Genomic DNA, 9271 nt, shown 5'->3' with positions numbered 1-9271 from the left:
AGGTTTTTCTATAAGGATCAATCTGCAGCGCTACAGGGGGCATTCACCTGCGGTCAGAATCGCTTCTTTGGCCTCTGGGTTTAAATTCCTTTCAATCCTTCGTGTCTTTACAGTTGTTTGCTTTGCACAGCGCTACTTGGGGCCCACGGACTTGTAGTGGCTTGGCTCTGGTTGAAGAAGGGCACCGCCGGTGTCAGGACTCCACTGGCTCCTTCCCCGCGTGGCGATATAGCGGCTCGCCGGGCGGGAGTTGCGGATCGCTACCGGGACCCTCCCGGGCCCTGAAATCGCCGCAATGCTAACTTGCCTCACGGGGCCTCCCCAAGCTCTCAAGGACGTTGCATCAGGCAGCTGCCCAGGCGCCGTCCCCACAGCGACGCGGCGCCTCCCGCTCCTCACCGCTACTCCGTTGTCTTGATGGCCGAGCGGGCTGCGGGTCTTCCAATTGCACGAGACCGCGACTCCGTGCACGTCTGCAGGCCGCTCTTCGCCTCGCGCCCACTGATCTGCGAGTTCCCGTCGGTTCTGCTCCAAACTTGATCGGTAAGTGTCTCTGGTGTTCCGATGCCGATAACGGGTCTTAGGAGACAGATAAGTGGCCGGATTAGTTAGGGATGTTCTCGCGCTGGCCGGAGCTCGATTAGGTTGCGGCCATTACTATTGACTGCAAGCCACGCCCCCCAAGGATGAAGAATTGAATGTAAAGTAGAAGATCATATCATCAGAGGATGAGTCTGTCCTGTTAGGCCAGATGGCAAAGGAAGGGCCGAACTGAAAACCCAGAGCAGCTCCGGCAATTTTTTTTTAGACCAGCCCCATTCCATGTGTAGCGAGCTAGCCTACCCACTACAAGGGGGCATGGGCAGCTTCTCCCTCCAAGACAATTTGGGGAAAAACTGCAAAACATTATGCATTCTACATCAGATTTATCATTATATATTCAAATGTAGTTTTGAAGGGAACTATTCCAATACTGGAGTTTGCCACAGTATCAAGAAGCACCACTTCTCAACAGCAGTAAATTGTGTAGAGTCCCCATAACAAATTTGTGTGCAAAGCAAATATGTTTGTGTCAAAGAAGAAGTTGTTCCAACCCGGTATACTTTTCAATACAAGGAAACAACAGTGGTCTCTTGAGATACATCTATACTAATCTTCTAAATAGTCCAGTACAAAGACATTCTCGATGCCCTCATACCGCACCTCTATATGGAAATTCATCCCTACACCATTAGTGAAATATCCACAGAGCTCTCAAAATGTTCCTGTATTTTATTTACCACTCTAAATATAACAATATTCGTGGCCCTACACATGCCTTCTCCCAGAATCACTCCCCAAAACTCACACATTCTCTTACATTTCCTCTCTACGGCCTAGCATCCGCACCTATAGCTCTACATACATGTCGCCACCTCAGGGATTTCTGTGCTAGCTCCAGCGGGTACCAGACTATGGTCCCTCTCCCCCTTTTCCACCAGCCTTTCTAATATCTCGCCATAAAGGTCTAAGTCACGTTGACTTAATCTTTTAAGTTAACTGAGGTCTCCTTGAGACCAGTAAAGTAAGCAACAACAGCTGTACTGCTTACAGTAATTTAAGCGTTCATACCTTTCAGGACATATTTTGTAAAAAGTATTGCAATGTGCTCTGTCACAGCCAAAAAAGTCATCAGTATCTATTCATAAGAAAGATTAGCTGGTCGTCCTGGAACATAAAATGGAGTTACCAGGTGCCTAGTCAGGCAGCTCTGCTTAGGAAATGGAGATGCTTCTGTCTTTGGTTCAACAAAGCAAAACTGTATTTCAGGCCTGGGTTAAAGAGGTGCTCCATCCACTCCACTCGGCGACACTCCACTTCATGCCACTCTTTTCTACGCCACTAACTTTTAGCCATGCTGAACAGCCACCACAGTTGTGTACAGCATGGCTAAAACAACAAAGCCAATAGTTCTTGCATAGGGGTGACATATTGGCTTTGCTATGGCAATTTAACATTTTACATTTCTTTATAAGTGAACAATGTTCAGCTCCACTTTAACATCCTTATCAGCTTATTCAGACGTGAGACTGTGCTACTCAGTCAAAAGCAGTGTGCCTCTTCTTTAAGTTCAGAATCTAGTATTGATCTCTATGAGAACCGAGCTTCGAAAGGGCTGATTGTGCAGGATGTCTGCCCAACATAACACCAAAGTTTCTGCTTTGGTGATTTAGCCTGAGACCTCTTTAAGGAATATAGCTTTTGGGGCTTCAACGTGGTATTGCAATTAAAGGAATGTATTCGCCTTCTTTGAATGTAGAAGGACGGCCCAAGGTCATGGCTCTCCAAATCTCTTGTCTGGGAGACTGACCCATATCATATGCAAACTACTGCAATGCAAATCACTCAGCTGATTCAAACACAGTGTTGGTGTCTTATGAACTCCACTGAACTGTGTAAGCTTTAAAGACGTTTGGTGAATGGTTTGGTACCACCTGGTTTTCAGTACCTATGGTTCTTGTTTTACAGTAAATTTGAATGCTAAACTTCTCCACAGTACATCAGGGCGCCCGATTGTCTACTCCCCTGGTCACTGGAAGATCTTGCCTCCTCCTGTTCATACATTTGCCTACAAGCTTGAGAGGAACAGGAAGCTATTGGCGATTCTAAGCGTGTTCAACACCCTGTCTGTCAAAGCTCCTGCCTGACGCAGAGGGAGGGACAAACACCGCCATCCTATTGTGGGTTTCTATTGAAAAAGAAAACGCGTCTGTGCACCACACCCTCACACCCCTTCACTACCTGTATATGCTAGGCTGCCTGGCACCCAACCACGAAAAATACTGATACAGCCAGGAACAGTCTGGGAATCGGAGTGTGAATAAGGATGTGCGAGAGATGGCGAGAGCGAATGGGGGAGTGAAAGAAAATATTTCTTAAAATAATTACCTTGTTCCTTGTTCTTTTGTAACTTAGACCAGTTACACATCGGGTACATTGCAATTCTAGAATTTAACTCCTTTATAATGCGCTGAAATAGACTTCGAAATCGGGGCTGGGTATAGGATGAACTACTTTTTAAGGAAATTTCATGCAAAACTTCCAATTTCGCTCAAACTTGGCATATTGGTGTCTCTTGTATCAAGACTGGGGAGGCTGTTTTTTGGGGTTGTATGGATACAGTCTCCTCAGAGTTAACTTCTTATACACTGAGTCTGTAGTAGTAAAACAAAGTCAGAATTAAAAGACAGCAATCTGTAAATCACATCCAACCATGAAATCATTCAGATACACATCACCCTCTATTCCAAACTACGTTCCAGGATGGGTCTTTGTGGAATCAGCTTCTTTAGTGGACATAAGTGACCAATTTATCTACTTCTCCTAATTGACCTTTATTACCTTCATAAGTGGCAACCTATATACACACACATACATGCACCCGAGTGCTATACATCAAAATTAGGCCTCACCCTTACATGGATTAAGGGAAAATAAGCCTCCTTAGTCAGAGGTTAGCATTTCATCCAATACTTTGTTGAAATGAAAGGCTAGCCCAATCTGAACATGGTGAATGGATCTCACATATCTGCTTTTGAAGCTTTAAACGCTGAGTTCTGTGGATCGATGCATTATGTTGGGCAGCCCAAAAATTTGCGTTGTCTAAGCCACTTAAAACTCTCATAAAAGGAATGCCTTTAACCCGGGTGAAATGGCTGTTGAGAGTTTTTCAAAAATGGATTATCACATAAGGGCACTTGTACCTGCAGTTTGAGAAGTTAATGCATCAGCAAAAATTGTTCAGATTTAATTTCGTTGATGTAGTGAGCACAGATGACGAAGGAAACCACACCCAGGATACAACGGCTGTATTGGATTGGGCCCAAGATAAAAATAAAAAAAGATTGCACAACTGTGAATTTAAATAAAAGCAGTCTTAACAAAGGTTTCGATGGAAAACATAATTGATTTTGGTAGGGAATCGTTTTGTTTGATCCTTCATCGATCCATCTTCCAAATTCAATGGAATGTGTTCGCTTTGACCAAATGGGCGATTATAATACTTGCAGATTGACCTTGTATTTAGAAAAAACAAGCGTGCATCATATGAAATTTTGATGTCCTTGCCCACCCCTTGCTCATAACAAGGGTATGAATCGCACCTGGTCTTCCTTTAGAGATAAACCTCTTGATGCTATTGGTCCTTAGACATCATTGAGAGCGAAAACCAGGAAGACCCAAAACAGTCCCCACGTCTCTTTCTAATTGTGCTCAATGTTATGTTATATGCCTGAAAACAGAAAGGGTAAATCACCTTCTATTGAAAGTTCATAGACTGCTATTTTTTATTTTTTTTATTCCCGTTTAGGAATGCGAATTCAGGGGCAAAAGTCTGCAGTCCCTTGCAGGCATCCGTCGCTACATGTACAGCAAATTGCGACCTGCATAATTAATATTCATTAGACAGATAATTTTGCGACCGCCCACTGCGAATGTACAATTTGTGATGCGATCTATTAGTACAAAGGTTGCATCACAAATTGCATTCCCTTTGGGAACCAGTCGGTGGACAAAGTGTACATCTCTGGTTTATGAATGGGAATAGTAGATCAAGCCCATGTTTCTGGCACACGGTTTTTAACAAGATGGGAACAAATTACCACAGACCGTTCAGTGTTAAGCACCATTGGGGGATATCAAATTGAACTGTATACCTTTCCTTACCAGCGTTTCAATTCATAATCAGGTTTTTTTTTACGCGAAAACACTTTGTTGGAAGGGTGGTAAGTAGATCTATTTATTGGTCCAAAAGGGGCAATAATGCTGATTTCCATTCAGCCATCTGGGTTTCGAAACAATTCTCTGTGCTCAAAAGAAAAATGCAATTTGTTATACACTTGAAGAGTTTGCTATTTCCTGGTTACCTTCACCTCAAGATTGATGTATTAATTCAACTCGGAGATTCCTTGTTGCTAGGGGACTGGTTGGCCCAACTAGCTCTACAGCATGCTTTGCTTATGGCTCCTATTTATGAATACTACCAAAAGTTTTACAATAGCAATGGTCAATGTTACAGTTGACCTGCCTCACATTCGGTCTATCTTCAGCCCCACGTTTTCCAAATGTGAAACCATTGGCCACAGGCATGAGCTCTCAAGCAGTGAGAGTGCTTATTCACTTGGACAACATCTTACTTCTGGCCCAAGAACAGCTGTTTCGTCTGCAGCAAATCCGCTCAGCAGTGTTATTGCAGTCTCTGTGTTTTACCATCAAGCGGCAAAGTCTGACATTGTTTCCTTTGGACAAGCTGAATATAAGGGTTCTGAGATTGATAATCTCTCTATGAAACTTTGCTAAGATAGCGTCTATCTTGTCTCCTTCCATTGGGACTTTAGTCCGTTATTACATTATCAAGTATTTCAAAGACTAACGATTTCACATTTAAGACAAGGTTTGGCTTATGCAGGGCGATGATCTGTGACACAGGCATCTGAAACAACATCCTGGGAATGTTTTTGTAGCTTGGTTAAAGGCTTCATGTCTCCAGAGGAAGCACAACGCATCAGCTCCCAAATACAAACGTTGAAAGAGAAAAAATATATTTTGTTGCACTTTGGATCTTATGCTGCATGAGAAACGGGAACAATCCTCATCACCCTAAAAGACTGTTGACATTTTCACAATCAGATAGTGGTGCGTATTTAGGGAAAATAGGATTCATTTACATTAGTACGAATTATATAAACCTGATGTTTATTTATATTGCAGTTCAAGGAAAAAACCTTGAGTAAACAGTAGAACCAAAGAGTGCGTACTAACACAACAGAATGGGTTGTATGACGGAGCCACGCAAGTCATTACCATGCATGGCTTTACAACACAGCCATTACAACAACCACAACACTACCACGCATGCCATTACAACTAATTTTCGTTGTAAAGACATGTATGGTAAAGACTTATGCGTGGGAAAAATGTAACAGGTAACTATAACTCATATATATGTCTATATACACACACACACGCATATACAACCTTACTACGCAAAAACCCATACCAACCCTAAACCCTAAAATACCCTTGCCTCCTAAAAATCCATACCCACCCTAAACCCTGAAAACGTAATGCAAAATATATACATGGATGTGATGGTTTAAAAGCAAAATCAATAATTACATAAAGTGAGATTATGACAAAAGTTAAGTATATAATTACTGACATTTTATTTGTGTTTTAGGTCCATGAATGTCAGAGTTCCATCAGTGTGCCATAGAATTTGAGGCATTGAGAAAACTAGAGGTATATTTTTTGATGCAGACAGTGTTGAGGACTCTATGCAGAGGTTTGTAGTAAAGATATTATTTTCTTTACTTATCCACTGTTATCCAGCAAATGCTGACAACCACATAGTACACTTTAGCGTCTTACAGAATGATGATATCCAGTGTCTCCGTTTCTCTCCTCTCGTCTAGAGTCTACCCCGAAGTTATATATTACTATTGTGAATGGTTAGTCGTGGATCTGGAGTGGAAGAGGTACATCACTCCTGCTGTATTCACTTAGCATATTAGGATGATGTTTCTTTGGATCAAGAAGCTTGTGTGGGGCTCCAAGGGCCCTTAGATCATCTAGGTCGCTGAAACGGCAGGGCTATATTTTGTTCCTCCCATGATCTAGTCTTAGAGTCCAGAGCAAGCCTGACAGGATGGGGAAAGGTGTGGCCAGTTCTTGACTAGAGAAACACAGAGCAACAAGGAGTCATCTCTTTACATCTATAATTTAGAGATTCATTGGATTGCAATGTCTTGCAAAGGACTAGGGGCCACCCAGTCCTAGGTTTTACCCATTCTGTGTCTATGGGAAAATGTGTTTGTACCTATGGCCTTAGGGGCACTGTGGTATTCTACCTACGCATTGTTATATTCCATATAGGTACCCCAATATAGGCTCAGATAACATTCTAACCCTTCACCTATATTCTTCCCTACATTACATACATAACAGTTCTTAGGAACTGACCTTTTACCTAGATACGACTGCACACAGAATGCGGGATTCTCCCTGGTAAAAACCTCATACATTATGCATGAGGATTCTTGGAAACTCAGCAGGACTACCATCTTCTGTATGATAACTATGTATAAAGTTCATTCCCGACGTCATCCTAAATCCGACAAGTGGCACAGCAAGGTAGAACCCCCGGGGAGACCTTTGGGTATATAAGCATCACATCTTGCTGAGACAAATAGAGGAGATCAGGATTTCCCTGCCTACACACTGATGTGAGACGCTGAGATTCCTGCATGCAGATACTCCAGCTCGCAGTGGTCTAACATACCTTGCGGGCGGGTGTCCAAATTGAGACCAAGACGGGGTCCCACAGTCTCTCACTTCAGGTAATGGGGTTGACTTTATCCTAGAGGGATTCTTGGCTTAACACCTACATACATGCTAGGTACATTTAGGTATATCTAGTTAGGGTAGCATCGTATGAGTACGCATTTTATTGTCATGTATTTTATATACTTGCCTGTATTCATGATTATAGCGAAATGGTAGAAATCTACCATCCTTTTACTTTCTTAGTGCTTCTAATCATTTCCATCTGTTACTGTCTAATGGTTGTTTCAGCACACCTATTTTACACTAGAATAACGACTGCTCAATTAATGCTTATTGAAAAACTTCCATACCGTTTATTCTGTGTATCTCTCTGAGACTAAGTCGAAAGGTAGTGCACGGTTTCCACGGTCCTGAGATATCAGGTTTGTCATGTTCGATAGTTGCCAAAAACTATTCTCTCCTTGGTAAGAGGAGTTTCTAGCGGCACTGTGATCTAGCTAGTATACAGGCCAACATACCCAGTGGGGGTGTCTGTAATCAGTCTGGACACCCAACCTGCAGTATATGTTGTCCAAACGCGCAGATCCTGTATAAGTTTTATAGGAACTACACTACAGCATAAACAAATAGACGATCTCCTGAAATATAAACCTTTTGAGAAACTCCAACCATAAGCCTTTGGCAGAGTTAGCAAAAGGCTTCTAAGAACCTCTCAGTGCAATCTGAATAACTTTTGGGAAAAGTGGACATATTAAGGTACTGGTGTAGGACATCTGCCTTTTCTAATTGATCCCCCCCACAATTTTCTACTTTTTCTGGGGCCTATATTTTTGCTGTCTTTAGCACTCTGTGCACTTTACCCCTGTTAAACCGGAGTAAAAGTGCCTGTGCTTCCCCTTAAAAATGGGTGAATCGGCTTATTCTTAACTGCCACATTTAACTTGCTATTAAGTCACTAGTTAATGTTGTAAAAATACACCCAAGGCCTAGAAGTTAAGTGTCACTAGTGGACTGCAGCACCTTTGTGCCAGATCATACATTGGCAGGGCTAATATGACTTCAGGCTTACCTCTGTGGAACCTCACTACTGCAGTGTAAACCCTCCAGTGTGACCTGTCAAAATAACCCTTTTAGACAAAAGAAAACCTTCCATTCAAATATGAATATGTCACCCCTATGTAGGGCCTGCAGCCCACACGGAAGGGTGCATGGTTTTTAAAAGTGGGACAGTTAGAACATTAATGTTACCATTGTCCTACAGTGAGAAGGGCAAAACAGCTATTTTCGCTGTGGCATGCCTAGCTATCCTATGTAGGAAACCAGATTAAATGTTGCGTCCCACTGACGTGTCGCCCACCAGAACACTGCCAGAGCGTACGGCGCGGCTACGAGTCCGTAGTGGGCTAAACTACACGCCCCATGAGCCTCGGCAGCACGGACGCCGGTGACGTCAGCACGCGCCTGAGGAGTTTCCTTTTCAGAGCGCCCCAGGACCGAGGAAGGTGGCGATTACTCTCGCCGGAGCTGCAGCATTCAGCCGAGGCTGGTAGGGGTGCTTCGTGCACCATACTTTCTTGTTACTCTATTTGAATAATGCTGGTGGCTCGCTTCTGGTGGCATCCTTTGCTCTTGACGTTTTGGTTATGAAAGGAGGTGTTCCGTTGGTGGAATCATACGGATTCCTTGCGGAGCAACTCATGGTTTTGCCTGAGAAGATTCCTGGTCATTACATCTTGTGACAAAAAACCTGCTAGGCGGGGGGGGGCTTTAAACTGTTTTCCCGCATATTAGAACCTGGCAGTACCTGCGGGAGAACTGCTCCGGTTGTGCAAGACGTACAATCATTGCACACGCTGGCAAGTGAACTCTGTGGAACCACGCTGTTTAAAGAGAACTAGCCCGGAGCAGTGGGCTATTTACAGGGTGTGGTGATTCACTACAAGAATGA

This window comes from Triturus cristatus, chromosome 7 (genome assembly GCF_964204655.1).
Source record: "Triturus cristatus chromosome 7, aTriCri1.1, whole genome shotgun sequence".
Classification (NCBI taxonomy): Eukaryota; Metazoa; Chordata; class Amphibia; order Caudata; family Salamandridae; genus Triturus; species Triturus cristatus.
This window is presented reverse-complemented; position numbering follows the sequence as displayed.